Raw genomic sequence first — 6,000 nt, 5'->3', positions numbered from 1 at the left:
AGTTTGTTTGTGACATTGTGTGACTCCAGGTTGTTAAAAAGCATAGTTCAGAATCATCAAAGTAACACAATAACACAACAAACAAACAGATTGAGGCCACTGTAGGCAAGCAACTTCTGTGTTCTGGTAAAACTACTGACTTTGGCTGGATTGCACAGTGATATTTGGGTAGTGCACTTAAACTGATACTGATTGTATTTAGGATAACCTTTTTAAAGTGGATAAAATTCCTTTTGTCGCTGGCCCTGTCCACAGCAGTACACTGCTTAGCTTCCTATACTGGTACTCCTGCTGCTTCTCCCAACAGGAGGCGTGCTGACTGCCATCTACTGTAGGTAATACACTAATTATTGAAACTATCCCTTTAAGAAAACATGAAAGGGACACTCTAGAACCAGTGTTTGGTTTGTCTGTTTTGGGCTAGTGTAGAAAAATGGCAGTGCAACATGGCAGCCTCCGATGCACCCTCTGTAGATTTAAAGGGCTTATATATATATATATATATATAGATATATATATATATTGCAATGAAAACACTTATTTTCAGGTGAATATACACTGAAACATTTCTGCCACATTCAGCCAATAAAACTTGCAAACTGTACCTTTAATAAAATTTTAATATAATTCAAATAGTGGTTTGTTCAGTTATTTATGAACAATACACAAACATTTCACAGCTTCAACATGGCTTACCAGTGTCAGCTAGTGTGAGAAGGCCCATCTGTTTTTCTAAGAAGCACACTAGACTTCATTCAGACTGTGAAGAGGCAGCCACAGGTCACATTTTTAACAGCTAACTTTCCAAGATTACCATTGCTTCTGTTCAGATTTTGTTCTTTAATCAGCAAAAACACAAACTCACATTAAGTCTGTCATAAAAATATCAAAATTGCATTGAACATTTACCATTTACTTACTGACAATCAGTTGCCACAGTTGAATCACAGCTATAATCAGTAGTAGTGATTTCCTGTATTCACACCAAACAAAACTGTGTGAATCACATTCAGAATCTCTCTGCTTCAGTTGTTTGCTGTGTGGACTCTGTGGAGAACGCACAATTAGATTAACCGTGGAATGATTAACACACTGATCATTATAACAATCAAACACTGATAGGGTTGTTTTTGAGTCTAAAGTTTCACCTCATTCTTATCATTGTGAAAGAGTGCCTTAACATAAACAGATTGTCTTAAATGCTCACTTTCAGCTATTTTCATGTTTTAAAAGTTCTCAGCACCTGGATATGTGTCTGCATATGTGGCGATTCGTGTGATCGTTTGACAGAAGCAAAACATTTGGAGCCGGTCCATCGTGAGCCCTTGAAATTAGTCATGCAGACTGCTGACCCACATTTGGGACTTCAGCTGAGGGAAAAGGCAACCAGGAAGTTGTAAAAAAATAACAACATAGGAAGTGGGGAAGTACTTGAGGGGAAAAACAAAAGCCTTCAGCTTCTTGTTTTGCTTATGGGTTGGGGTGTCATCTTTTTGTATGGCCTAGGTTTTTTTTCCCCCAGACTTAAATAAATGTTTTTTTTTAAAACTTATAAACAGGGTCAGAAAGGGTAGTCTGCTCTGTCTTGCTGGCAGGGAGGAGACACCATTTACATTCACCTCCTGTGCATGTGAATTGTATGTAAGCCCATTTCTGCCACGAATAGAAAAAATATCCCCATGGTAATTCATAATTTGAAATCATGAGATAAGAATGATACTAGATAGATTTATTTGGCATTATACAACAAGACAGAATAGCAAGATTTAGATGTATTGTAGTTCCCTCTTTGCTACTCATAAAAATACAAAATATTAAAACTATATACAGGAGATTGGTTGAAGAGATAACAATAAAACGAACTTTTTTACATGTTGGAGTGCTGAGGATGAGTTCAGCAGTTGTTGGGCTTGAGGGAAGAAGCTGTGCTGTATTCAGGCACTAAGGCAGCAGATACTTGCCTGGTGGCAACAGGTTAAACAGGCTGTGGCTGCAGGGGTATTTCAGAATTATGTATTTTTATCTTGCAATATGTCTTTTTGTCTTATAATTGTGATTTTTTTTAGCTCATAATTTTTACCTTCCTTACTTCCTACTTACTTCCTTTCTAACTTTTTTAAAAATGTCATTTCTGATGGTTCATAATACATATAATGGGTCTGACTTTTTATCTTATAATGTTAATTCTTTATCTTAACTCTGACTTTTTATCTTATGATTAAAAGTATGATGTCATAATTTTTTTATCTTTTATCTTTTTATCTCATGATGATGACTAAGCATGGAGACATTTTTTCCTTTTCGTGTCAGAAATGGGCCTCTGTAGATTTGCCTTCATATTGCAGACTGACAGTAACTGAGGCCCAGTCCTCATCAATGAATGCATGAATGTTTTCTTTTTCTTTTTGGATAGATTTTGACCTATAGTCTAATAGATAAAAATGATTACTTTTTTATTGCATAATTGTCTTTTTATTTCATAATAGTGGCTTATCATGATTTTTCTCATATAATTGACTTTTAAATTTTTAATTAGCCTTTTGACTCATAACTAATAATTGACTTTTATTTTGTAATTTTGACTAATTTATGTCTTTTATCTCATGTTTTTCTTCATTTTATCTTGTATTTCTGACTTTTTAACTCATAACTCTTCCCTTTAACCCATAATTTCTACTTTTTATCTGATAATTGACTTTTTACTTTCACAATTCTGATTTTTATGTCATAATTTACTTTTATCTAATTCTTTCGATGTTTCACCTTGTAATAGTGACATTTTATCTCTTTATTTTGACTTTTAATCTAATAATTACTTTTTAAACTTGTAATTCTGATTATGTAAGAAATATTTTTGATTTTTAGCTGAAAATTCTGACTTTTTATGTCATTATTTTGACTTTTTTTTAAAATCCCATAATCATGACTTACATGGGATTTTTTTCTCTTTGCGTAGAATAGCCTTAATACTGCAGACTGACAGTAACCTGAGAGCCAGTCAATGTACATTTTTCTTACTTACAGACATAACCTAATAGATTAAAGGCAACTTGTCATGCTCCCATGGCCAAGTGGTATTAGGCTTCACTTCAGACCGTACCATTCACAAATCCACACCTAGAGGAGTAAACTGCGCTACAAACACACATTTGCACACTGACAGTCGTCAAAATGACATTTAGTCGAGTACTCTTTTGCATTAAACACGTGTTAAAGATTACAATATCCCCCCTCCTCCTCGTCCTCCTCGTCCTCCCAGGTCACTACAGGTTTCTTTCGGTTGTGTTGCACACACACACACACACACACACACACACACGCAGCCTACTGACTGCTTATGCTGCTGCCGTCGTTAGCCGAGTATTGAGCTACCAGCTGACCTACTTTCTCTGCTCTCAGCCACTCGGTCCTGTTTACAAGCCACTGCCAGCGGAGGATGTGGAGTACAGTGCCTGGAAAATAGACGGACAACCAGCAAATACCGCGAATGGGGGAATGTGGTCGTGTGTCGGCGATAAATTAGGACTTGCAAAGCCACAGACGGGCTCACTGGCGATTAATAACAGCACGTTATTAACTTAAGGCGTTGTTATGCAATTTAACGCTTTCGGGGCTCTCAGACGCAGCTAGTTGCGCTCGGCTGCTATGCTGTAGTTCAAAAAGAAAATGACAGGACTGATTAAAGTTAAACGTGGATTTTCATTCCTGCTGGAGACCCGCTGTTGTCAAGGTACGTGAGATTTAATTTGAAGCTTTCAGTTTTTGCGCCCGTGTTGCCGTATCGCTTCTCGCTCGCACTGTTTATAACATCAAAGTTCACGAGCGGCCTCTTTCCAATTGAAAGAAGAGGTGGCCGACCGCATGATTAGCCCCCTTTCCGAGCCCGAGGTCATGATTTTCTCAGAGAGCCAGACTGTGTAGGCTGAAGGTGTATTTTTCTGTCAAATAAGCAGCGTTTCACAGAGCCAGCAGCGGCGGCAGCAGCGCTCTTGAATGCTGCTTACATGTTTTCAGCTCGCAGTCATCAAGTGCCCTGGATACAAGGTTGAAATAACCTATTTTTTTCCTCGTTGGACTGCTGATGACACTCATGGCAAAACACTGAGAGGATTTTCGTCATTGTCTCCTCTTTAAGACGTCACATACAAAATGTTAAATGTCACATTGGAAAAAAAAAAAAAAAAAGAAAATCATTGAATAATTTCTAAGAGGGCTTAGGTCAAGCTGATGTTACCCAACCTGGCAGCTTTAACTCTACTGGAGTTCACACTTTGCTGATTAAACCCACTGTTTTCTTGTTGTTCACAAGGCTTTTTTGGGCTTCTTGTTTTCAGTTGGTTTACTTGTGGACATGGAGGGGAGCGATTTCCTCTGTTTGAGCCCGGGATGAAGTGTGGCTTAATTACTTATTTACCATGCACATACAAACTGGGAGGTATGGGGTCATTGAGTGCACTCATTGCACTTCCCACAGTTTTTTTCATTTGTAGGTGTGTAACCCGTAGAAGTGCTTCCTGTTTCCCTTCTCACTTAAGAGGAGCTGAAATAACAACAGAAAACCGAGACTTATATCTTGAAATGACCAGCAGATACATGTAAGATCATATAGATGTCGGTTTTAATGAGGTTATTAGTTTTATATTATAACATTTAATCATAATAAACTACCCTATGGGTGTAAATAACACCAAAAAGTATCTTAGTTACAAATTCTTCACATTTATCAAAATAAAATACAAAATACTGGTATGAGAAAATGTGTAAAATACAAGCAATTGGTCATTTGGAAATACAAAAATAGATTCTATATAAACTGATATCACATTTTAGGCTTTTAGTAGTATCAATATGGGTCTGATCTTAAAGAAGCAATATGTAAGGATTTTAGTTTAAAACATGCTAAACTTAAGGCTATATTATGTAAGATTTTCATATTAAAATGTCTAAAATGCTAAACATGGATTTTATTGAGTTGTGTACTTACCCGACTAACCCTAGCCATATCCCAAATATTTCCAACAAAGTTCAACCCAGAGAAATCTATAATTTATTCAACATAACAGTGCATTTTCTGCTAGCCTAGCTGCTATACCTTCTGGGAAAACACAGCATTTGTCGGATACATCAGACAGTGAGGACTGAAGTTGGCATTACTAAACGTAATGTGAATGAAACTTTGATACCGGCTCGTCTATGAACATGATTTCTCCCTCAGTCGTGTCTGATAAATTTTCATCAGCTGCTGTGGTTGTTTGACGGTGTACAACTCCCATGATCCCATGCTACTTCATGACATCATTAAAACACATCTTTGGTTACTGTTTTAATGTAAGAGAGACCCCTAGCAGCATTTCAAAGGCATCTATGTTAAAGTGGAGTCTGTGTTGAGTATTTTAAGTATAATATACATATATATGTATAGAAAAATACAAATGAAAAAATACTCAAAAGTAATTAGATATTTTAAATTTACTGAATTCATCCCATCTCTGCTTATGGGGAAATGGAGGATAATAGAGTTAAGGGTAATTCTGTTCAAATATTTCAGTTTAAAGCAACCAGCATGTTAAAACAAACCTTTCCAGATTGACTGAAACTAAGCTTGTCCAGGCCCAGTTAATGTTTACCTGACAGCTTGAGCTGTCGGCTCAAAACCAGATGCAGGTGGAGGTGGTCAGGCAATGTAAACTTTTACACAAGCAGACAGTAGCAGCCACATTACCCCCAGACTCTATGGCTGGATTAGCAAGTAGCTTACATTCATCTATCAGCAGCACAGGGGCAGCAAAATCACTGTGAGCTGTCTGTCTGTAGGGTGGCCACAGGTCCTTCAAAAGTCTTAAAATGTCTGAAATTTACATTTACTGACAAAAGCCCTCACAAAGTATTAAATAGTCTTAAATTCTGTTTGGAAAGGTCTTAAATACTTGTTTAAAATTCAGTTCAACAGTTGAATTCAAATTCCTTTGAGAGGTTTTCTTTAGGTTTTTGCGAATTTAA

At 36.9% G+C, this 6,000-nt stretch overlaps 1 protein-coding gene across 2 annotated transcripts in view; it reads left to right on the top strand.

The window, feature by feature from the left end:
• Nucleotides 1-3,348: 3,348 nt before the first annotated feature.
• The window catches only part of npas2 (neuronal PAS domain protein 2), a 36,446-nt gene continuing 33,794 nt past the window's right edge, over nucleotides 3,349-6,000 (top strand). Inside the window, exon 1 of one of the 2 annotated variants that reach the window (XM_084730930.1) lies at nucleotides 3,349-3,730. The gene's annotated coding sequence lies outside the window, so the exon portion shown is untranslated. The remainder of the gene's footprint in view (nucleotides 3,731-6,000) is intronic. The other variant, XM_084730929.1, reaches the window with a different exon arrangement.

Source organism: Lutjanus erythropterus, chromosome 11, assembly GCF_056507025.1.
Source record: "Lutjanus erythropterus isolate fLutEry1 chromosome 11, fLutEry1.hap2, whole genome shotgun sequence".
In the NCBI taxonomy this organism is placed as follows: Eukaryota; Metazoa; Chordata; class Actinopteri; order Lutjaniformes; family Lutjanidae; genus Lutjanus; species Lutjanus erythropterus.
This window is presented reverse-complemented; position numbering and strand designations above follow the sequence as displayed.